The following is a 26,413-nucleotide window of genomic DNA, read 5'->3' on the forward strand; positions in this document are numbered from 1 at the left end:
TTTCTCTGTTTTATTGCCTTTTCCACCTCATTGGAAGGTGGCTTGAGGGAACTAAAGTGACAACAGATGCCACATCAGAGAGCTGTCTTTTAAAATATAGTTTTCAATGACAACATAGTTGCCTAAAGTATGTTTGCATTAGCCTGGGGCGCTGTTCTCAATAAAAATTTTTCCCTTTCCAATTACTGGTATAATCAAATAAATGTGTATTGTTGGCCAACTCTGTAACAGCCCTGTGCTAAGTGCTAGAAGAGACGACAAAAGAGAAAGGGTCAGAGGTAAGGTTACTGTTGTCATGGAACTTAACGCTGAGTGGAGAGAAAAAGTGCAATCCATGGAATGTTAAAGAACCATTAATTTTTTTAAGGAAACTCATGCTGAGTATTAAGTGCACAAAGAGTGGAATGAGTAGAAATAGAGTTTGAACTGAGCGTGAAGAAGTTAAGTAAGGGGAACGGGGAACACAGGCTTTGTTTTAGTTTGTTTTGTTATTTGTGTTAAGTTGGGGGACACCCTTAATGAAGATCTAGAAGAGGAAAAAGGTCTGCTAACAGCCATCACGAGGTTCTGGCAGCTTTCTGATTTTTGAGAAGCCTCATCCTTAGATCCATCTTTTTGCCTCTGGAAAGATGATGAGGCCTCAACCTACATCCCTGCAAAACTTTGCCACTGAACTCTTGCCAGCAGTCAGAGTCTGAAAGCCTTCAGTTTCAAATGTGAGTCCAAATGACCACAACCATCTACCAGTGTTTTCCAGGATGCTCACCACACCCGTCCTCATACCCACACATTCTTGAAGGGAAGAAGGCTGTTTTTATATAACACAACGGCCCAGTACTTTCCCAGAGAATATAAACATGTATTTTATTTTTATTTTTTAAAAATTTATTTATTTTTGGCTGAGTTGGGTCTTTGTTGCTGCACGCAGGCTTTCTCTAGTTGTGGTGAGCAGGGGCTACTCTTCGTTGCGGTGCGCGGGCTTCTCATTGCGGTGGCTTCTCTTGTTGTGGAGCATGGGCTCTAGGCACGCGGGCTTCAGTAGTTGTGGTACGCGGGCTTCAGTAGTTGTGGCTTGTGGGCTCTAGAGCGCAGGCTCAGTAGTTGTGGCGCACGGGCTTAGTTGCTCCATGGCATGTGGGATCTTCCCGGACCAGGGCTCGAACCCGTGTCCCCTGCATTGACAGGCGGATTCTTAACCACTGCGTCACCAGGGCAGTCCCATGTATTTTACATATAAGCTTTGGTATATACATCTCATATAAAAATTCCCAGTGCACTCAAACTATGGTAGAGACTTATAATATGTGTCTACATCTACTTTTCTTCTTCCAGACACGTGGGAAGATTCTCCCTTCTTGAAATTGGATAGTGTTGTTCTGGCCAGTGGGTTAGGCAGAAGTAACATGAGCAACATATGTCACTTTTAGATCAGAGCATTTAATTCTGACATAAGATCCTCACAACTGGCAAAATCCATCTGAACTCCCAGGATGAGGAGGGCATGGAGCTGAACTCCCTACTTAGGTGTGATTGACAGATACTGTGAATGAGAAATTAACCTTTGTTGCTTAAATCACTAAAAATGTTGGTGTTGATGTATTCTGCAGCATAACCTAGCCAATTCTGAATGCCTTCATTTAAATTTTTTTGAAAGAGTAGGTGGAATAAATTCAGTCTACTTCAACCCGGTGTCTGATTCTCAGCAGTTCCTCTCTATTTTCCTTCAGGTCCTTGACTTCTATGTTCAGCCTACTCCTGATGGGTTTGTATTGTTTCCGGGCCCCTATCCGGCTTGGTAGCCGTTTTTCTGAAATGTTTCTTGAGAATTATCTTGTCAAAGAATTTGGACCAAGCCCCGGGAAGCCCAGTGGTAAAGCAGAGGATCTAGGTACACAGACCTCTGTGTGTTGCCCATCGATGGCACACTGTTCCATGTTTCTGTATCAGAGGGTCTGATCTCTCCTTCTGCCTGCTTTTAGGAAGTACTAGGTACCCTCTACCCCAAAATATAAAACCTTGCTTTGTTAGAATACTGCTAGGAGGAAGTTAGCCAAGATACAAATCCATCTTGTCTAAGTGGGCCAACGATATGTAGGCTGGAGAATGGTAAACTTTAAACTTTTAATGTTTTTTCTTCCTGCTTCTTCAAGGTGTACTTCCTTTCCCTCTCCCTAAAGTTCTAGCTGCTCCTGCTTGTTAGACACTATCTTCATTATTAGAGTATACTTTGTTGCCATAGCAAATTTGTTTTTACTCTCACATTTTATTGCACTTACAGCTGCTACAGGCACAAGAGAAGGAGGCAGGCGGATCGTGATTTTATTTTCTCTCAAGTAGCCAGGCTTCCTCCTGATCTGAGAAACTTTTAACTCCCCCGAAAAGGGTGCAGTCTTACAGCCAGGAATAGCAGAGGTGGTGCGTTGCATGGGAAGACAGGCTGTGGTTCTCTAGCCTGGGACTAGAACAGGGCACAGTGCTTTCCTGGCCCAGGTAGCATTACATCGTTCTTGTATTCACTCTTTTCCTTTCACGCTTCAGCATTTATACTAAAAGAAAACAAAAAAAGTAAGTAGGCCCTCTATCAGTGATAAAGATCAAAGAGGAAGCAGAAGTTGGAAAGTTTTACCAAAATGCCTTTCTAAGGTCCCTTAGGACAGGGTCTCAAGGTGACCCTGAACCCCCAAATTATAATAATGATGATAGTAATATCTTACATGTGCATAGTACCTTTGATCTTTCAGTGCATTTTTACATGTACTGCCTAATTTTTCTTTTTTTGTTGTTAAATAGTAGCCCTTAATGAAGACTTCTCCATGAACTATATTTTATACTGATGTCTTAATTCATCCATTTTGTCACTTTTTCAACAAATACTTTCATATCTCCTACTGAGTTACTATTTGTACTGAAGAGACAGCATCTTAAACTATCTAATCCTGCCACTATTTTACTTTATGCGCATCAATCTTATCCCAGCAGACAGGACTTGCTATTTGAGAATGCGTTCTTAGACAGCTTCTGTGGCTCACATGGGGACCACTCCAGTGTGAGGCACTCTGTAAACTTCACAGGCTGATGGAGGTTCACGGTTTCGTCCAGTACTATGACTACGGATTTGACACTTAGAACTTTAATTATCTGTCTGTCACAGGCCAATGACTTTTGCTATTTGTATATTAAAAAGTGCAATTAAGGTTTCCGTCTCGGCATGATATTAAACATCATCAAACTTTATAAATACTTCTTAAATATTTTTGCAGGAGGAAAAATCTGTGACTTTCAACTGTAATTTTTAAATGTTCAATATGTATAGACAAGCTGCTGTATTTTATATAAATGAATGTATTCATAGAACAAACTTTAAATTTCAGAAAACAACACAGATTGTAGGAGTTTAAATTCCTGTTCATCTTCCAGTAGCAATGAGTAATGTGTCCATTTTAGGAACAGTGGCAAACGACTGAGGAGGAGTGCATTTCTACACTTGCCTGGAGATTGCTATTTTGTGGAGAAGCATTTGTGGTCTGGTGACTCAAGACAGGGAGGTAGGTAGCTACCCATTCTATATTCTAAATTCTGCTTTCACTGCTCCATCTGTGCTGGGCTCATGCTGAGACCCTGTCTAGGTAACACTACCCTCTCCTGGGTGGAACCAGAACTCCTCAATCCTTTAATCCAGGGCAACGTGTTGTAGAATTTAAACTCTAAGACAGACGTTAGGGATGGTTTTAACAGATGAGGAAACTGACATCCAGAAGGCATAATGGTCAAGGCTGTGACTCTTGACAGTTTATATCAGAGACCAGTCAGAGAACTGTGCTTTCTTGACTCTTGGATGGCTAATTTTCCCCAAAATTTCAGAGTAGGATGGAGGCTCTGAACAGCACACACACCAAAAAATATAAATGTATTACTTGCAGCTATAGGAGTATCTGTTAAGTAACCAAATGTCTATTGCTGCATGAAGTACCTGTGCTATTTAAATCTAGGTCAGGTGAAAAATTCAAGATTTATCATAGACCTTTGCATTATTTGTAAAACCACTCGAATACACTGCTTTTTTTTTTTTCTTTTTTAAATGTTTCACCATTTGCTGCTTCAGTAAGAATGTGTCTTCAGATGGAACTTTGTCCTAAGGGCCTATGGGACTTTGTTTGTTAATGGGCACATTTTCAGAGCAGGGTTTCTCCAATCGGAGGACCTTAATTGGTATCCTTACTACTTCTCCTACATCTTCATGCAGCATTATGTGTTCAGCTCGACCTGCATAAAATGGACCAGATGGAGGAGGCAGCCGTCCATGTGGGAAAGGAGGGGTTTTGATAGGCCAAAATACCATGTGATGTCAATTACAGTGACACCTCACCTCTTAGTAATTCAAATGTCGATCAATCTCACCTCCTTAGCACACAGTTAAGAACCTAGAAGTAAGCAATAAAGACAGCAGAAACTGGTGTTGCCTAGACCTTAATCCCATAAGAGTGGCCCCCGTGCCTTCACTTAGTGTCTATATTCTCTTTTTTTAAAAAAATTAATTAATTAATTTGGCTGCGTTGGGTCTTCGTTGCTGTGCACGGGCTTTCTCTAGCTGCGGCGAGCAGGGGCTACTCTTTGTTAGGGTGTGCAGGCTTCTCATTGCAGCGGCTTCTCTTGTTGCGGAGCACGGGCTCTAGGCACACGGGCTTCAGTAGTTGTGGCATGCGGGCTCAGTAGTCGTGGCTTGTGGGCTCTAGAGTTCAGGCTCAGTAGTTGTGGCGCACGGGCTTAGTTGCTCCGCAGCATGTGGGATCTTCCTGGACCAGGGCTTGAACCCATGTCCCCTGCATTGGCAGGTGGAATCTTAACCACTGCACCACCAGGGAAGTTCTATATTATCTTATTTCATGTAAATCCTTTAAAATAGGTCCAAAGTACATGAAGACAGCAGATTATGGGGTAGGGGCAGGAGTGGTAGTGGAACAAACTGTTACAGGCACACATACATAGGAGTACAAAGTAATAGCTGGTGGCATGACAGAAAGCAGGAGACAAAAGGAATAGACTCAACTAAAAGTATTGTGATCTCAAGATCACTAACAACCCTTTGCAAAGGGACCAAAATTCACACTCACCTCAGGAGAGTCCAAGAGTTAATTTTATAATAGTGACCTAGAATGGTTTAAAAAAAAAAAAAAAGTTAAATAGTGTTCTATTTAATCCCATTTAGAGTAAAAAAAAACCAGTTCCACAGTCTCCATTTATTTAGATTTCTATACAAAAATAGTTAGAATGAATAGGAACTTCACTAATTTGTCATAAGCTGTTCAGAAAATTCAACTATCTAGAAGAAACCATAAGATTAAGAGAACTTGATGATTTTTATTGGCTCTTTGGAACTCCTGTATTAAAATATAAAGTTGCTTTATTCAAGTCATTTAACAAAAGTATATCGAATGCCTCGTCTACTCTGTGCCAGGCAATGTTCTAGTCACTAAAGATGGTACGTGTATCCAAACAGACCTAAATTCTGGTCCTCACTGAGGACAAATGGAGGAAGGCACTCATTAGCAAAATAAATACATAAATGTATACAGAATATGAGATGTAAACAACTATTTGAGGAAATACAAAATAGAAAATGGGGACACCAAGCACCAGTGAGTCTGAGGAGAAGTTGCAAGTTTAAATAAGATAGTGAGGAGAGGTTTCCCTGAGAAGTGGTCGGGGGACGAAAACCAAAGAGGGTGAGGAAGCAAGCCACGTACGTGTGCACGGGAAGACTCTGGTTACCTTACACATTGACCCTGATTAACCGTAATTCCTCCATAATCGCAACTGTAAACTCCATGCTCTGACCACTCTCTCTCTTATTTTCAGTTCTTTCCTTCTGCTCCCTGACTCCAGCAGTCCTTGGATCTGACATTGATCCTACCCCCATTTCACTGGCTCTCAGCCTTCTCAAGTCCTTACTTCCCTTTAAATCCCATGGTCAACCATTATTACCACTCCCTAGCACTTCCCTAAATTCTCTTGGCCCCTCCTGCTTCGCTGTACTCATTTAGTAAAACCTCAGCCGTGGGGAAATCCAAATTGTCTTCTACTCTGTGCCTATCACCTATCACTTTAAATTAAAGACTACAAAGCTCAGCCAGGCTCTTAATGCTGCCCAGAAATCATACCGCAGAATTCTAGTCCGTTTCCTCCTCCACAATCCCAGATGTATATTCCACTCCCTTTCCTGTTTCATTTTAACTCCAGCTCACTCTCAGTTTTATGACCTTGCTTACTATTTCACAAAGAAAAAAGAACCCATTAGGAGACAACGTTCACAGGTTCCTACCACCATACCCACCCAGCTAGCGGCATCAGAGCTGCCTTCTGCCCTGTTATGGTAGATGCAGCGTCTGTGCTGCTAAGGCCACCTCCTTTGGGCACCCCATCTAATCCTTTTTTGTCTGTCCAAGGACATTCTAGCAACCTTGTCCCTGCATCATCAACACAATTCAGTTCCTCTCTACTGAATCCTTCTCATTAGCTTGCTTACAAACAAGCCTGTTCTGGAGTCTATGTCTCTTTCCAGCTACCAATTCATTTGTTTGCTTTATTACAGCAAAATTTCTCAAAAGAGTTGCCTATACTTAGTATATCTGATTCCTCTTCCACCCATTCTTTTTTTGAAATGACTCCAGTCAGGTTTTCCAACTTTCTAGCCTCCCAAAGCTACTTTCTCAAGCTCCCTAACAATCTCTAGTACTTTGCTATATCTAGTGATTACTTTTCATCAAGGTTGACCCACCTGTACCATTTGATTTAGTTTTCATCATCTATTAATGCTTCTTTTTATTGCCTGTCACCTATTAGGTCCTAAAGGTATTTTTGATGGGAATGCACTGGAGTCTGGAACCCTGAATCTGTGGGGGCATTATAATAAAAATAAGATTTGTATAGCACTTCACATTATCAAAACAAACAAGCTATAGAGCATCTATTTGAATATTTACAATAATCCCAGGAGAAAGGCATTTTTCAGATGAGAAGACGTGACAAAGACAGGATTACATACATTTATATAGCTACTCAGAGGCAGAAGCAAGCCTGTATTGGACAGTGGATACTGGATGGTGGGAGCTGAGTAGAGGTGGGTAGTTCCACATGCTGTAGAGGGAATCTTGCCAAAGAAAGGAAAGAACATCAAAATAAATAAATAAATAAAGGATGGAAGAGGCTAATTTTGTCCTATTTGTCATTTTACGCCCAAACTATTTTAATGTATGAGACATGCTACTAGAAAAGTTTAAAGTAATAAGGAAGAATCCTTGAAGTTGGTTTTAGGAATAAAATTAAAAGCCGTTGGGCTCTACCCTATGCCTAAGGAGAAATCGGCAACAATGCTTTAAATTTCAATTTTTGCTCTCCTTGCAAAAAGAGTATTGATTAAAAAAGAAAAAAAAAGTGTGAGGACTGTTATGGGTTGAATGTTTGTGTTCCCTCCAAATTCACATTTGAAATCCTAATCCCCCATGGGATCTTATTAGAAGGTGGCCCTGTGGGAGGTGATAAGGTCATAAGGGTAGAGACCTCCTATACGGGATGAGTGTCCCCAGAGAGCATTCTCACCCTTTCCACTATGTGAGGATGCAAAGGGAAAATAGCTGTCTGTGACCCAGAAGAGGGCTCTTACTGGAACCCAACCATGCTGGCACTCTGGTCTTGGACTTCAAGCCTGCAGAACTGTGAGAAACAAACAAATTTCTGTTGTGTATAAGCCACCCAGTCCATGGCACTTTGTTAGTTACAGCAGCCTGAAATGACCAAGACGAGGACATTACAATTTAGTGCCTTAGTCCAGACTATGATTAAAAATATATATATATGACAGAATGAATGGCTTAAACAACAGAAATTTATTTCTCATAGTTCTGGAGGCTGGGGATTCCAAGAGAAAGGCCCTGGCATATTCAGTGTCTCTTGAGAGCCTGCTTCCTGGTTCATAGACAGACAGCTGTCTTCTAACTGGCTGGGTCCTCTCCAAGGGGAAGGGAACTCTCTGTGATCTCTTTTATAAGGGCACTAATCACATTTATGAGGGGTCCACCCTCATGACCTCACAAAGACCCCCACCTCCAAATACCATCACATTGGGGATTAAGTTTCAACATATGAATCTTGGGAGAACACAAACATTCAGTCTACAGCAGTGCCCAATATTTTTCACCCTGAATCCCTAATATTGCAAGAGAATCTGGAACTCTCTAGAGTTCTTCTCAGAGACTGACCTGAGAAGGTTGCCACCACCAGTCTTTCTAGAGTTGGTCTTAGGACACAAGCAAATCTAGGCAATATGAAAGAGACTAAAAAAAAAAAAAAAAGTTTGCATGTCTTATATCTCCAGCCCTGTCCATCTGTCTCGCACATGTGCACATGTGCACACACACACACATATTGATACAGAAGCAACCCACTGCTCTTGTATGGAAACAGTTACAGTTCAAGCTGGTAAAACATTCCGCTGAGCACCTTCTACACAGATTAAACCTTTGTCTTTCTTTGCTCTGAAGCTGATAGAGGAGAACACTTAGATGAACTAAATAATAAAGTGATCCCATTCCTGTCATTTACTTCCACATATATAAGGATAAAAAGGCCATCCTCGCATGAAATTGTAATGCTGACTACCTTTCTCTGCTCACTTTAAATCCAATCACTTAGAGCAATCCATCAGCATTCAAATACACAGAAGATTGCAGTTTCATAAAATTGAGACAACACAATTCAGTGCCTTGACACTGCATTTGCTATCAATTATGGTAGTCATAATCTCAAGTGTTAGAGGAGGACTGGCATATTAACCTAAATACTGCTGAAGGGCCTGTGCTGCTTTCACAAGGTTATTTTTTTTAATTTTTAAATTTTTTATTTTGTGCATTGTACTTCGTTAAGCCTAGACAGAGAATCAGTGATGTGGGTGCTGTACACAGTGGCCTCTGCATCTTACCCACTATTTTATTTTATTTTTTTAACATCTTTATTGGAGTATAATTGCTTTACAATGGTGTGTTAGTTTCTGCTTTATAACAAAGTGAATCAGCTATACATATACATATATACCCATATCTCCTCCCTCTTGCGTCTCCCTCCCACCCTCCCTAACCCACCCCTCTAGGTGGTCACAAAGCACCGAGCTGATCTCCCTGTGCTATGCAGCTGCTTCCCACTAGCTATCAGTTTTACATTTGGTAGTGTATATATGTCCATGCCACTCTCTCACTTTGTCCCAGCTTACCCTTCCCCCTCCCCGTGTCCTCAAGTCCATTCTCTAGTAGGTCTGCATCTTTATTCCTGTCTTGCCCCTAAGGTTCTTCATGACAGTTTTTTTTTTTTTTAGGTTCCATATATATATGTGTTAGCATACAGTATTTGTTTTTCTCTTTCTGACTTACTTCACTCTGTATGACAGACTCTAGGTCCATCCACCTCACTACAAATAACTCAATTTTGTTTCTTTTTATGGCTGAGTAATATTCCATTGTATGTATGTGCCACATGTTCTTTATCCATTCATCTGTCGATGGACACTTAGGTTGCTTCCATGTCCTGGCTATTGTAAATAGAGCTGCAATGAACATTGTGGTACATGACTCTTTTTGAATTATGGTTTTCTCAGGGTATATGCCCAGTAGTGGGATTGCTGGGTCATATGGTAGTTCTATTTTTAGTTTTTTAAGGAACCTCCATACTGTTCTCCATAGTTTGCCCACTATTTTATTTATTTATTTATTTATTTATTTATTTATTTATTTATTTTGGCTGTGTTGGGTCTTCGTTTCTGTGCAAGGGCTTTCTCTAGTTGCGGCGAGCGGGGGCCACTCTTCATTGCAGTGAGCAGGCCTCTCAGTGTCGCGGCCTCTTGTTGCGGAGCACAAGCTCCAGACGCGCAGGCTCAGTAGTTGTGGCTCACGGGCCCAGTTGCTCCGTGGCATGTGGGAATCTTCCCAGACCAGGGCTTGAACCCGTGTCCCCTGCATTGGCAGGCAGATTCTCAACCACTGCACCACCACGGAAGCCCAGCCCACTATTTTAAATCCTACTTTATCAATCCCTCATATGATCTTGATATATTTTAGGTCTGTTTTTGTCTTGTGTTCAAAGACTTATTTAAATAGAGTTGTACCACCTATCATATGTAGCAGTGTGATTGAGAGAGAAAACTCATGGGTGTCTTAAGCAAGTTATTTCTCTAAGCCTAAGTCTCTTCATATATAAAATGATAACAATACTCACCTCAATGGATTATTATGAGAACTAGACAGAATAATATGAGCCATTGAACATTATTCTCTCTTTCCCTCACCTGGGGTTACCCCAGAAGTATCCATGTAAGAATCAAGAATGTGTTTTAGTTATAAACGTATTTTTTCTTATGTTACCCCCCTCCTTTTTTTATTTTTTTAACAGAGATCATTTTAATGGAAAAGGAACTAATAAAAGAAGACAAATCACCTACAGTCCCATCACTCATTACATACCCTTATTCATTCACTCAACAAATATTTATTAAGCATCTATTATGTGCCAGGCATGGTTCTAGATTTTGAAACTAGAGCACTAAATGAAATAGACAAAAATTCTTGCCCTCAAGAACAGCTTTCATTTTTTTTTTCTCCTTTACATTTCTCTTCTGTATACACACATATGATATGTGGTTGCAATAACCATAGTCATAGTTTTTATTTTGCTTTCATTTATGATTAGATTCTTTTAAGTTTCCATGTTGCTAAACTCTATAATTTTAATGTCAAAATAATATTCCTTGGAGTTGATACACAATAATTTAATTGCCCAGTCCCCTAAAGTTGGAAATTTAGCCGCAGCACCCATCCCCAGGTGCAATGAGCATCCACGTATATTACCTTTTTCTACTGATTTCCTTTATATAACTACATCATGGTGAGATTACTGTGTCACAGTATAAGAGCACTATTAGTCAGATCATTTAGGTAAAAGTAAGAAAAAAATCCAACTCATTATTCTCTGGTGGATGCTCTCAACATATTTTGAAGACAGTATACAATTTAGTACTCAAAGGTGTGAAACATACATGGAATGGTACATACAGGAATTCAAACTACATTCAGTTAAGAGAGGAAGAAATAGAGAGACAGATTTTAGCTATACAGCTCTTAAAAACAAAAAAGATGAGATTTCCAAAGAGGAAGGTGTGTGGCCCAGTGCGGCAAAAGGTAATCAGAACAGGCAGAGTGGGTTGAGGTTATGCAAAGGTCACAATTGTGGCGTGGATAAATTGGAACATGATCTAATAAATGGTGGAGAATCATTGTCATTACTTCAGCAAGAGAACAGCACAAAGAAAGGAGTGTTATATAATCTGTAAAAGCAATATTGTCTTGCTCTAGGGAAGCTGAGGAACCTAGATACATTTCATTTCACTGAGCTTTCACATTTGCTATTAAACCCAAATGCTTCCTTTCACTGTGTTTCAGAGCATGAGGAATGTAAAAAAGCCTAAAGCAGGATCAAGCCCAGTGTGCTGATGGAGAATATCCTAAATGGGACACGCTTGGTCAGCACAGCAGGCTTGACCCTCCTATGAGGAAGACGCAGAATCAATAATCCCCAGAAAGGGAGTGGCAGCTCTGTATGATGGAAAAGTTCTTCCAGCTCCTGGACTATCCAAACACAGTCCCTCCATGCCAGGTAATTAGGCTTCTACTCAATAATGAGGCAGCATTTATAATCTGCTGACATTTCAGCCTGAAGGTCAGAGAGTACAGATGAGGAAATTTTGCTTTTTGTGTATCTTTTCCTTGTCTTCGAATCAAAGGTTATTGAAATTGACAAACTGGGCAGTCGGCTGAAGAGTATGCCCAGTTCCCTTTGGAGGACTTGGGTGTGGTAGTGATTAGATACCATTCAGGCCATTTGTTTCCAATTAATTAGAGGGGAAGAACAGACTCTAGGTTGAAAATGTTTTGAGGACAGGACTTCTTCACTTTATACTTGTTTTCCTCCTACCTAACTGTAGAACAGTGCCTGGATTGGTGCCTGCCACATAGTACCTGCTCAACAAGGTTTGACTAGTAAATGAATGAACCATATATACTAGTTGCTCATTAATATTTGGTAATTGCCTATTTGCTCAGTTTACAAGTTTTCTGTACCCATATCTTTGTGACTAAAACTTAGCAAGGGAGAAAACTGATTTTTCACTCCATTACAGTGAGGGGAGCTTGAGAGAAGAGCAAAGGAAAGGAGAAGAAAGCACAGACTTCACCATAGGGAAATGTGCCAGATGGGCCTTTATTACTTTTAGTTATTGAAAGGCCTCCTGTCAGTTGTAAGAACATTTTTCAAAGCTACAAACTATCATAAAGAGATAAGTGAAGATGTCATTGTTCTGTCCAGTGTTCCATTATCAAATGTTAGTGTAGTAACTAGCACATAGGACCCATTCGTGTATATTTGATGAATAAATGACTGAATGAAGGGAATATGGTTCTTCCTCCAGGAATTTCATAGTGAGGGTAGGAGACAGAACCCCACAAGAGAATTGTGGAACCTTAGAAATCTTCTATAGCCTATGACTCCATTAGTGGTCAGTTCTCATGAATGTTCAATCAGCCATGAACCCATCTACGGAGCCATTTTCCAGAACAGACGCTTCAATGTCCATAAGGACACCTTGAGAAACTCTGCGGTTAATTTCGAACTCTGTATCTACCTCTATGCAGGTACTGGCAGAGTGGGAGAGATTTGAAAACAAAAAACAAATAGAAGATCAGATATTACTCTCTAGTTGGAGAAAAAAATACATATACTATGAAATAATGAGAGAATAAGAACATAAATGCAAAAATTCCCCAACTGAAACCTTTTGTTCTTAGATGATTGTCCTGAAACACATGATCAGAGCTTGGAAATAAGCATCAAATTGGTGGGATATAAAGCTAGTTATAGTCTTAGAAGCTCTCGTTTTGCAAAATTATCTTGCAAGTATAGCTCACTACTGATGATATCCTAGGTACCCAAACCAGATGGCGTAAGATTTGCTACCTTAAATGCGCAGCCCACATGCCTACTGAATTGTGTAAGGGGCTAACCGGGAATGTTAGATAACAACCCAAGCAGCATAAACAACCTTAAAGTCATAGAAAACTGTACCAAAATATATATCTTTCTAAAGATTTTAAATGTTTAAAGCCTCTTAAGAAATAAAACACATGCAAAATAAATATAAGAAATGTTAAATTGGCACTGGATTAACATACTATAATGCAGCAGTAGCAAACGAATCCCTTGGTACCTGAGTAATTAAGAGCCAGGGGAAGATTTATAATCTAGGGCAACTAATACACAGAGCTGTAAGTGCTGGTCTAGCACTAAGAATTCAGCACAACTGTATTGATGTCTTCCTGTGGAGGCTTATGTATTTTTCTGCTTTATTTTAGGACAGGAGAGTACATAGAGAGGTGAATCAGAGATCTATATTTATAGTTCTATTTCTATTTGATACCACAGTTTGCATTAAACAATATCAAACATTAAAAAAGGTAATTTGCATTTCTCATTCTTAATGTTCAACAATTTTAAAAAAATGTTTGCAAGATATCACTCCAGGTTCATGGTATCTTCCCTCACCAATTAGTTACTGCATTCATTCATTCATTCAACAGATATTAGTTGAGTTCCTACTAAGTGCAAAATGCTGTGCTAGGCTTTGAACATGTGAAATGACTGAGAGATACCCCATCCTGGTTGAAGTTCACAGTCTTTGGAAGGTCATTTAGTTATGAGTAGTGATGCAGGAAAATATTAGTATGTTTAAGTAAGGGCAAATCCTTTGGTGTGGTTGGTGTGGATACAGCATGAAGGAAATGTAGAAAATTAAACTGGAAAAGTAATTAGACATTCTCCTGTTAATAGAAGATCAATGGATAAATAAATTTGAGTTTTTCAGTGGGGTGTGTGAGAAATGATCAGGTTACAGTTTGAAATGATGACCTTGAAAACTATAGAGAGGACAGCTTAGAAGAGAAAGGCACTGAAGACAGACAGAAAATTAGGGAAAAATTTGAAATCTTCCAAGGATACTGAGTGTTTTGGATTAAGCCTGCAAAAGTGGGAACAGAGAAAAGAAAAGTATTCAAGAGGCATTTCTGAGGCAGAATTGACAGTCTTAGCAATGTACTGTGTAATTAGTAAATCAGATGTGTATGAATTATGACTAAAGATATGAGTTGATGAGATTATAAATAAAAACATAAAGTGAGGGGGAAAAAAAAGCCAAGGCTGAACTTAGAGAAAGCTCCAATATTTAAGAGACCAAGAAGAGAAAAAGGAGCCACGGAAGGATCTAGGAAAGAACCATGATTGATTCTATGCTTTATTACAGGTAAACATAATTTTCTTTCCATCATATTTACATCTTTCTTAATACTTATACATGAATGCTGGCTTGCTATCAGATCTTTCTTTTTCTGTTGTGCCATATGTATATCTTCTGGAAATCAACTTCTAATTTAATACCAGTTTTTCTTGATATGTACCATCCAGGCTTGATCTGGGATTTGGGAAATCTTAGTTCAAGATATGTGACCCTGGACATTTTCCTGAATATCTCTGCAGCTTAGTTCCCTAGCTGTAAAATTCATGATTGGTCTAAATGACTTTCACTATCCATTTTTATCTCGGGGATCTTAGCCATCCAGTGGTATACTGATTAGCAACCATCACTAGGTTTGTCCCAATCTGTGTGGAGACAGATTAATGGGCAATTGTCCACTGGAAAATGAAAAGCAACTCCAAGACTCTTACAACTCTGGAGGACTATGGTGTGGACCTTAGAAATATTGATTCTTAGACTATTTCTGGGACACAGTCTGTGGCTTTTGCTGTGGTGGTCATTTCTTCTCACATGATCCTGACAGTAGACATAAATTGCTTTGCCATGTCTATTTTCCTATTTTTATGGAAAATAGGAAACAACTGACTAATTTAGGCTTCCTGCATATTCTTAAAGATTTGTGATAAAGCTCAGAGCTGCAACACTCCCCCAGTTTCTTAATCATGACTTGTTATTTAAAAAGAAATTGCATTTTGCAGAGATATTACACAATGCTGATATTCCTTGAAAGGGAAAGAATTTGGTCCACCTATGTCTGACAGACTGGTTTGTCAAAGAACACAGAGGATGTCCTTTGCCTACCTTCCCAGTCCACCGAGGTCATCTCTAAATGCCCCTTCAAGCTGATGACACACCAGAGAAAAGCAGAGTTTAAAAAATTCCTACAAGGGCTGTTGTAGTAAAGAGGGCTTTTAATGATGTTTTGACATTTCGGGGATGAATGCTTTGGTAGAACAAACTGAGAAAATGCTCAGGAAAGGATATGGGAAGCTTTAGCTACTTGTATGCGAACTGCCAGTAACTTTTTTCTGTTAATACAATTACACATAATATAAGGAAAATAACAGATTTAATACATTTTAAAATATAACACATTTTTTTACTGTAGGGTCATCTCCAATTTTTGAGGCCCTACACTGAATATATAAACCTGGACCTAGGGAGTATCTGTTCCATTAAAAATGGTTGCAATGGACTAAATAAATGGACACTGACATTTTAAAATATATATATTAGAACTGGATCACCAAGTGAAAAGGAGATTTTTTTTTTCCCCTGGAGATTTTTAAAAGTAGAATGAATACTCATCTTTCCAGAATTATTTGGGTATCCTCTTACCTGAAGGCTAGCAGAACTATTTGACCTTCAGCAATTTATTCTAAGTTTATGATTGCTTATTACTCTATTGTTATTTCATTTAACAGTAGGCTTTAAATGTCCCTTAAACACATTCCTTAGATGTAAAGGTTTTTGTTTGAGGCCTTGGAGTAGAGAGTGAGATGTAGAGTCTTCTGCAGTATGAAAGAGGGCCTTGCTGCTGAAGCGTGAGAGCACAGTGGTGTCATTAGGGAGCGCTAATGCCCTAGCAGTTTGCTCTCCTTGTGCCTAAACTGATAAATGGTAATCATCATCGGCTAATCTCCAGTGTAACGGAAACCTATTTGTAGTGATTACGCCCTGGAAGAACTTAGTGTTTGCTGGGGGGGAGGGGGAGGGAGTTTGCATGCTTGCATCGTGAGTACTCACCCGTATATGTGCATACACACACACATACCCCTTAAACCCTAAATAATAATAATCAGTTGCAGGGTCCAATTGCTTATAGCTGAATTTAGTAGAGAATTCTGGTGATGCAGTGGCTTCCTATCTGAGAATGCCTTATCTTTTCCTCTCAGACAGCACTTCTCCAGCCAATTCTAGATGTAGCCCTTGGCAGATAGTACCCATTGCAAGCTGATGTTTTCTGGCTCAGGCTCCTGCTCTCCAGGTGCTGTGTTCCATGCTGGGCTGCCAGAGTACCAGGAGGTGTGGCTTAAACTACATGCATTGTTGACCAGAGTGGCACTCCCTGGCATTCAAATCTCCCCATCTCTTGCTGCAACATCTGAGAGAAAGCCATGACTTAATATCTCCAAACAGTTTCAGTCATGGTGGACAGTGCTTGACATGAGCTAGCTGCCTTGAGAGAGGTGATTATCTTGGCTGGAATTAAGTAGGTACAGATGTTAACACCTGCTGCACAGTTAATGGCTGTCTTCGTGACTGTTGTTTACTCTCTTCATTTGGTGCTTGAGTCAACAGAAACAAGGTCTTTGGCCTTAATTTGCCTTCCATAATAGGCAAGCAAAATACAAGCCCAACAGAATGAACACACAACCCCCTTGGCTTGCCCATTTAGAGAAGAGATGTACATGAAAATTTGGAGCTAACCTTATAAAAATTCATATTTCGAAAACCAGAATGCAGTTTAAATTTTCAAAGGTGAAGCATTACTAACATTTTAAAGTTTGGTATTCTGAAATAGAATAGCCATGGCCTTTCATTTCTCATCGTTGCTGCTGCCATTGTTTGGTTTTTACTTGTGATTAAATTGATATGAAAGCTTCTAATAACAAGTATTTTGCTGTGGAATGCCATGTGTCTCCATAAATATTGGCTGAACAAATGCAATCGAGTTTTTGCTCACCAATTTATTGAACATTACCGCAAAACCCAAGTCTTCCTGGTTTGCATTTTTTAGAGCCTAGCTCAGGATTCCCATCTTCTGAGAATTCTTCCTCTTTAACATTGCTTACTGTACATTCCCATAGTACTTTCTTATTTCCTCAATTTCCTTTATTGCTGCTTAACCTGTGGTCCATAGACCATCAGCATCAACATCAGCTGGGATGATTAGAAATGCAAACTCTTGGTACCATCCCCAACCTATTGCATCTGAATCTATATATTTTTTAAAAACCCCAGAAATTTATATCTGCGTCACCTTTTTGAAATAATGATATTACACATTTCCATTGCACAGTGCAATTAACTGTATATATGTCTGGCTTCTCCAGGGAATGAAAAACTCCTTGAAATCAGGTCTTTGTTCATTTGGACCTACCAGTCTGCTTGCCTGCTCTCACTTCTCTACCCCTGCAACTCCTTGCCCTGGGCAGTGGACCGGATCTTGCCCAAATTCATCAAATCTCCCTGCACTACCTTTATTCCTCACAGTTTAAAAGTCCAGGTTTTTGTCTTATTTCTAAAATGAAGTCTCCACTTCCTTTCTCAGTTTGGTAACTGGATATTTGCATTCTACTCCTGGACCTAATTCTCTCCTGAAAATGTGCCTAGTGTTCTGGTCCTCCTGGAAAGGGGGCACTGCTTTATGCTTTGATTACAAACTGCTGGAGGGCAGGAGCCGGTCTCATTCCATTCTCTTTTCCCAGTGTGAAAATACAGCACATAACAGTACCAAAAGATCCTTGGTCAATGATTTTTCACAAGCTATACCTTCAATTAGATGCAGCCGCTTTAGAAACAGTGTTACCTATTTTAGGCCTCTGGCATTCAGTAAGTAATTGTTCCAATGCATGAAATTTGTCCTACCAACTTGAAAGAATGAATACCTCTCCCAAGCAAGTCTAATTTAGCCAGGTATGTGTAACTAACTCGCCCAACAGATTTAGCTCCTTATGTTGCTATTGAATTTAGACTCATTATGGCAGAACTGGAAATTCCCAGTCCTGCACAAGCTCTTCGGTGGCATGCTTTCTCATTATTTTGGAAAGGACTTTTCTTTGCCACCCTTCCTGGCCCTATCTTCACTCTGTTTACAAATGGAAATTGTAAAAAGACTAAGGGTAGAAGAAGCATTACCAACTTTTGCTTGTTAGCAGTAACATATTTACACTTTTAAGGATTTCTATCTGCTTATTTTAAAGCACATGCTGGCAATCTACTCTGGATTGAGTGGCCCTGTGCAAAAAATGGTCTTCTCTGTTTCAATACAAGTGATCTGATTGTGCCTCTAGCTTGGACCATTGGAGGAAGAGGGGTGAAAGTGAGAGTAGATGTATATGTATACCTACAGAAAGAAAGAGAGTAAGAGGAGCTGGAGGGAGAGATCAAGCACGATTATGAGAGCATTCAAGTAAACAGGTAGGTGAGAAATGCACAAGCCATTGTGGAAACACTGGTGTGAATCCTGGCTCTGTTACCTACTAGCTGTGGGAACCAGGGTATTTTTTTTTTTAATCCCCTGAATTAAAAACAATTTTACCTAACATATTGGAACGTCAAGTTTCCCATCCATAAAATGGAAATCACATTCCTAATTCTATTCATAGTTACCATATACCTGTGCAGACTGTGCTCTGTACAAGGAACCTGCTGAGGGGTGACCGTGGCCCTGCACTCACCAGGACACGCAGCCAGGGACAAGACTTTCTCCGCCCTGAGGAAAAGACACTTCTTCCTCATGATCACAAAGGTACCATATAGGCTAGCTCATACGGTGGCCTTACTCATGTGATTTCTTATGAGGGTTAAAAAAGATGGAATGTAGAATTATGAAAGAATGCTTGGCATTCACTAAATATTTTGCCAGTTTTCTGGCCCTTGTTTTGCCTTTCTCTGAATAAAAATTCTACTCTCCGTATCTGACTTTCTCACCCAAGAACCAACGCTGTCTACTATTCATGGGCTCACATCTTCCCAGCTCTGCCCCCAGGGAGTTAATCTCTCCCCTCAGTTTCAATGTGAAAAACCTCTGGAAAGGCATCTGACAGACCTGTCCAGAGTTACTGGTCCAGAATGGTGGCATGGTCTTATTATTGGTCCTCACTGTAACCATGTGAGCAGCAGGGAGGGGTACAGAATTCAAACGAGGGCACTTGTCTTTTTTCCCCCAGAAGATGAGTGGTATGAGAAGGAGATAAAAATCAGTATTTTTCACCACAATTCTTATAAATATTGAGCACTTGCTCTATGCTGAGACTCCTGATAATGCCAACGAAATACACAGAGACCAAAGAGGTAAAGATAGAATACACATGACTTGAGAACCACTACATCCAGATGATTCAGCCAATACAAAATGAGCGTTGCTCTTGATGGAGATCATTTCTCCTGTCTGGGTCCCAGTTTTCTTATCTGAAAAATGAGGGTACTGACAAGGGGCTAGCATTGACTGGTCAGGGAGGACAAGTATGCATCTTCTAAGGTGGAGAAAAGACCTTAATTCTCCACTCCTCTGATACTCATGTTGACGTGTTTCAGTGCCTGGGTGTTTGCCCCCCACTGTTTAACTGTTTTGTTGAATTCATATTGCGTAAAATGAAAAATGCTGACTTATACTGTTGTAAGTATATGTCAGAAACAGAAGTTACCTGAAAACATTTGAGGTAACTACTGATTGCATTCATTTGCTAATTAGCACTTTCTTTGTCACTAACTATAACACCAGATTGGATTTTCCACTGGGAAATAGAAATAAAACAAAACAAAACAAAAATCAAGAAAGCAGAATGCTAGTTGCCATGAGGCTACCAGGAACAAAGATACATGAATAGTGTGGATATCATGCTCATATTTGAAGGAGGGGAGGCCAGTGAGGAAACAAACAAACCTATGTCCAAAATCAGTTACTGCCTTTTTAGTTTAACAGTGCTGATTTGACTACAGCTCCACATGGAACTGATAGCTCCTTAGAAACCAACTGGTATCTGAATGAAGGTGGTAGAGTGAGCCAAGGAATGGGCTGAGTAAGGAATGTGATTACTTTGGAGGTCCTAATCATGAGGACAGAGGAAAACCAAGTTTTTTAACCAATGGGCTAAATATGGTTGTGCTAAAATGGAAAGCACATGTTTAAAAGTTATCAGACACAGTAAGGTATTGTTCAAGGCTCTATAGGATTTGCCTTGGAATTTAGTGTCACAAGCTGACATAGTTCCATGAAGTGTACTACAATAATCACACCAGTTAGAGGTTGGTAAATTCAGATGGGGTAAATTTGCTCGTTATCCTTCCATTGTCATGTAATCAGTAAGGAGAGGTGAAACATACAAACAATATATCTGGCTTTTTGCTTTTGTAGGAAGGAGTGTCACCTACAACAGATGTTCAGAGACCTTGCTTCTGTTATTTATCACAATGTGGTTTCTGCTTGTTGTTTAGTATTTCAATCATCTAATTTCTTTTATTCCATTTATTTTATTCTCTTCTCCAATTATAGTTACAGAACAGGGCACCGAGTTTGCTGATTTTTTTCATTTCTTGTCGTGACTGCTAAGTAGACCATCAAACAGTTTGGTGCACTGGTGATACAGAGTCGGGATAGGGGGTGTTCTGCACTCTTGTGGTCTCACGTTCCAGAGGGTCAGACACAGAATCACTGTAAGACTGTGAAGTCTGCCCTGTAAGAAGGTATTACAGAGAATATTTGAAGGTTATTGGAAAAGGAAGAGAGAGAGAGAGAGAGAGGCAGGGAAGGAGAAAAGAAGAAAGCACCAGGATTGAAGAATAAGAACCTGATAATGGGAATTAAGGCCACGAGGGGGGAACCCCTGTGGGATCTATGAGGAACATGCCTCTCCAGAGCAGACACATCTGCAGTGACACGACATGATGCACAACTCAGATATCACAGATCTTGGGTACCACAGGGTCCAGTCTATCACTCTGAGGACCTAAACAAGCTTTAGCAACAAACTCTGTTCCTTAATAACTGAGATGTCTTTGCTTCTGAGTGTAGCTGGCATGATACATCAAAGGGCATAATTCACTTCAATAACTTGTCAGAACAGCTTCCTTACCAGGGGATTGCTTGAGATTCTTTTCTCAGACACTCGAATTAGCCTGCTTTTATTCAGGAACTGGCCTAGTACAGGAGGCTTATTCTGGGGAAGGGTGTTCTGCCAAACTGACCTCCTGTAGTCTTAGCTCCGTCACCAGAAAGACAGACCACGTTGAGCACAGTTCCCGTGCTGGCCTTGCTGTTCATCACTCCTTGCCCATGTGGGTGCCCTTAACAATAGGCCTTCCTGCCCCACCAAAGGCAGAACACACATAATGCTGAGCAACTGAAAATATATTATTTCTATTCATTGAACCAATTATATAGTATTAAAAGGTAAATAACAACAATAAGTAAACGTAGACTTGAAATTATATTCTTAAGCTTTACATTCATAGGTGATTTCTATTTCTCTTTCCAGCCATATTTGCCTACTTCCTTGCACAGACCTCTAACTTGAGCCAAACTGGCATATCTATTTTTGTTTTTTCCCATCCAATACTTTGTGCCTGTCACACTACTCACTTAGATTCATTTCTCCACTTCCTCTACTGCCAATGTACATTCTGACAGTCCTTCTAGACTCAGCTAAAAATCTCACCTTCCCCCCAAGAGTGTATTTGAACCTTCTTTTTGGTTTTGAGAACATCATCTTGTTTATGTAGTTTGTCAAGTTAGACATGGGTTGCCTTCTTCTTTTCCTCCCATTGTTATGCTAAAGTATTGTTTTACTTTTTTGCTATAATATACATTTTCACTAGTTTCTATTTTTTCTTTGATACCTTTAAAGTTTTTTGAGGGTGTATATCTTCTTTCAACTTTATATATATTCCAGTAATGCCAAGCTGGGTCAAAACATCAATAAATATTGTTAACAGGTATGTTTATATTTTTATTATTTGAATTTTATCTGATGTCTTATACTTTGATAGAGTAGTTCTGGTCAAGCAAAACGGAACTGATGATCATCAATTATTGCCATGGTTTCTACAATGTCTGACTAAAATACATTACTTTAATAATTCCAGGGAAGACAATATTTTTCCAAAATATTAAATAATAATAATAAAATTCTTTTACATTACATGCAATATGTATTGTCTAAATCATATTTGCATATTATATGCACTACACAGTTCCAATTCCAGGTAAGATAGAATTAACCCAAGATGAAGTTAACAGTTTCACTCCATTGAACTCAGCTATAAAGCCTGAACAAAATTCATGACCCAGCTCTCTGCGAATTCTGAAAAGTAAACAGCAACAGGTGGATCAGAGAAGGATACCAGAGTTTGAAGCACCATTGAATCAGCAGTGATTTTCCCCCTTTTTATTTTTTTCCATGCCCTCAGTCTGAAATCAATGCAGTCTAAACCGAGAGGTGAGCATTGTAGTGCAGAGAGTGATAGAACCAGGAGAAGCTTGGATGAAGGGGCGTGAAAGGAAACTCCTAAAGCTCAGAGAGAGTAGAGGAAACCCCTCAACCTTCTCCCTTTTCCCTCTGTTCTTTCACTTGCCACTCACCAGTAAGTGCCATGGTGCAGATGTCAGTGGCAGTGACGGTGGCTGGCGATGAATTCTGCAAGAGCCGAAACTCTAAGGGTAGGAAACATTTATCTCCTTTTAGTGAAGCTGCGGCTCCAAGAGGTTGGAGCCAAACCCAACTGCCTTCCCACTCACTGGCCCCAGATGTGGTACAATCATAAAAGTAGGTGGTTTCTGGCTGAACAACCAAAAAGAGGAGCTTAGATACTAGGAATGGAATGGAAAGTAAGGAGGAAATGAGACCATAAAGTTGTTTGTGAATCCCTAGGTTCAGTCCTCAAACTATACTTACGTGAACCTGATCCTAATTAGCATACCAAAACCTGGAGAGCTGAGCTCATGTGTATACCTTTGCCCAGCTCCCAGACCAACCTCTAAGTAGCGCACACGTGGTACGGACCTGAACAAAGCTGCAAAAGTACTGAAACTGAACTGACATTGGAACCACTGGCCATAGAAGCCTAAAGCTAAGTACAGGCAAACCTCATTTTATTGCACTGCATATTGTTGTGCTTCACAGATACTGTGTTTTTTACAAATTGAAGGTTTGTGGCAGTCCTGCATAAGCAATTCTTACTGGCACCATTTTTCCAAAAGCATTTGCTCACTTCATGTCTCTGTCACATTTTGGTAATTCTCGCGTTATTTCAGACTTTTTTATTATTATATTTGTTATGGTGAACTCTGATCAGCAATCTTTGATGTTAATATTGTAATTGTTTCGAGGGACCGTGAACCACACCAATATAAGACTGTGAACTTAGTCGATAAAGACTGTGTTCTGACTGTGCCACCAGCTGGCCGCTCCCCTGTCTCTCTTCCTCTCCTTGGGCCTCCCTATTCCCTGAGGCACAACAATATTGAAATCAGGCCAATTAATAAACCTACAGTGGCCTCTCAGTGTTCAGGTGAAAGGAAGAGTCGCTCATCTCTCATTTCAAATCAAAAGCTAGAAATGATTAAGCTTAGTGAGGAAGGTCTTTTGAAAGCCAGATAGGCCAAGAGCTAAGCCTTTTGTGCCAAACAGCCAAGTTGTGAATGAAAAGTTCTTGAAGGATATTAAAAGTGCTACTCCAGTGAACACACAAATGGTAAGTGAATCAGCCTTATTACTGATATGGAGAAAATTTAGTGGTCTGGGTAGAAGATCTAACCAGCCACAACATTCTCTTAAACCAAAACCTCATCCAGAGAAAGGCCCTGACTCCCCTCAACTCTGTGAAGGCTGAGAGAGGTGAGGAAGCTGCAGAAGAAATGTTTGAAGTGAGCAGAGGTTGGTTCATGAGGTTTAAGAAAAGAAGCTGTCTCCATATCATAAAAGTGCATGGTGAAGCAGCAAGTGCTGATGGAGAAGCTGCAGCAAGTTATCCAGAAGATCTAGCTGAGATAATTAATGAAGGTGGCTACACTAAACAACAGATTTTTCACTGCACACAGAACAGCCTTACATTGGAAGTAGTTGCCATTTAGGACTTTCATAGCTAGAGAGAAGTCAATGCCTGGCTTCGAAACTTCAAAGGACAGGCTGACTTTCTTATTAGGTACTAACACAGCTGGTGACATTAAGTCGAAGCCAGTGCTCATGTACCATTCCAAAAGTCCTAGGGCACTTAAGAATTAGGCTAAATCTACCCTGCTCGTGCTCTATCAAGGGAACAAAAGAGGTGTGCTGGATGATAGCACATCTGTTTACAACATGGTTTACTATTTTAAACCCACTGTTGAGACCTAGTGCTCAGAAAAAGAGATTCCTTTCAAAATATTACTGTTCGTTGACAATGCACCTGGTCATCCAAGAGGTCTGATGCAGATATACAAGATTAATGTTGTTTTTTATGCAGCCCATGGATCAAGGAGTAATTTCAACTTTCTTTTAAAAAAATTTTTTGAAGTATAGCTGGTTTACAATTCTGTTAGTTTCAGGTGTACAGCAAAGTGATTCTTATATATGTATATATATATATATATATATAGTCTTTTTCAGATTCTTTTCCATTATAGGTTATTATAAGATATTGAATATAGTTCCCTGTGAGATACAATAGGTCCTTGTTGTTTATTTTATATATAGTAATTTGTATCTGCTAATCTCATACTCCTAATTTATCCCTCCCCCACCGTTTCCCCTTTGGTAACCATAAGATTGTTTTCCGTGTCTGTGAGTCTGTTTCTGTTTTGTATATAAGTTCATTTGTATCATTTTTTTAGATTCCACAAATAAGTGATATCATATTTGTCTTTCTGTCTGACTTACTTCACTTAGTATGATAATCCCTAGGTCCATCAATGTTGCTGCAAATGGCGAAATTTCATTCTTTTTTATGGCTGAGTAATATTCCATTGTATATACAGATATACACACCACATCTTCTTTATCCATTCGTCTGTCGATGGACATTTAGGTTGCTTCCATGTCTTGGCTATTGTAAACTGCACTGCAATGAACACTGGGGTGCATGTAACCTTTCAAATCATGGTTTTCTCCAGATATATGCCCAGGAGTGGGATTGCTGGATCCTATGGTAGCTCTATTTTTAGTTTTTTAAGAAACCTCCATACTGTTTTCCATAGTGGCTGTACCAATTTACATTCCCACCAACAGTGTAGGAGGGTTCCCTTCTCTCCACACCCTCTCCAGAATTTATTGTTTGTAGACTTTTTGATGCTGGCCATTCTGAACAGTGTGAGGTGATATCTCATTGGTTTTGATTTGCATTTATTTAATAATTAGCAATGCTGAGCATCTTTTCATGTGCCTCTTGGCCATCTGTAGGTTTTCCTTGGAGAAATGTCTATTTAGGTCTTCTGCCCATTTTTTTGATTGGACTTTTATATATATAGAGAGAGAGCTGTATGAGCTGTTTATATATTTTGGAAATTAAGCCTTTGTTAGTCACATCATTTTCAAATATTTTCTCCCATTCCATAGGTTGTAGTTTTGTTTTGTTTATGGTTTCCTTTGCTGTGCAAATGCTTATAAGTTTGATTAGGTCACATTTGTTTATTTTTGCTTTTATTTCTTTTGCCTTGGGAGACTGACCTAAGAAAACATTGCTATGATTTATGTCAGAGAATGTTTTGCCCATGTTCTCTTCTAGGAGTTTTATGGGATCATGTCTTATATTTAAGTCTTTAGGCCATTTTTGAGTTTATTTTTGTGTATGGTGTGACAGAGTATTCTAACGTCATTGATTTACATGCAGCTGTCCAGCTTTCCCACTACCACTTACTGAAGAAACTGCATTTTCTCCATTGTATATTCTTGCCTCCTCTGTCACAGATTAATTTACTGTAGTTGTGTGCATTTGTTTCTGGGCCCTCTATTCTGTTCCATTGTTCCATATATCTGTTTTTGTGCCAATACCATGCTGTTTTGATTACTGCAGCTTTGTAGTACTGGCTGAAGTCTGGGAGGGTTATGCCTCTAACTTTGTTCTTTTTCGTCAGAATTGCTTTGGCAAGTCTGGGTCTTTTGTTGTTCCATATAAATTTTAGGATTATTTGTTCTAGTTCTATGAAAAATGTCATGGGTAATTTGATAGGAATTGTAGTAAATCTGTAGATTGCTTTGGATAGTATGGCCATTTTAACAATATTAATTCTTCCAATCCAAGACCACATCAGGTTAATTTGAGATAATAATGGATAGTAAAATATGATGGTATCAGCCTATGACCTGGATTACC

At 39.6% G+C, this 26,413-nt stretch overlaps 1 long non-coding RNA gene across 1 annotated transcript in view; it reads right to left on the minus strand.

Moving 5' to 3' along the window:
- LOC118906069 overlaps positions 1 to 26,413 on the minus strand; it is a 269,158-nt gene that overhangs the window by 10,204 nt on the left and 232,541 nt on the right. The window contains exon 3 of the long non-coding RNA XR_005022407.1: positions 5,112 to 5,148. This is a non-coding gene — a long non-coding RNA (uncharacterized LOC118906069). The remainder of the gene's footprint in view (positions 1 to 5,111; positions 5,149 to 26,413) is intronic.

This window comes from Balaenoptera musculus, chromosome 13, assembly GCF_009873245.2.
Source record: "Balaenoptera musculus isolate JJ_BM4_2016_0621 chromosome 13, mBalMus1.pri.v3, whole genome shotgun sequence".
Classification (NCBI taxonomy): domain Eukaryota; kingdom Metazoa; phylum Chordata; class Mammalia; order Artiodactyla; family Balaenopteridae; genus Balaenoptera; species Balaenoptera musculus.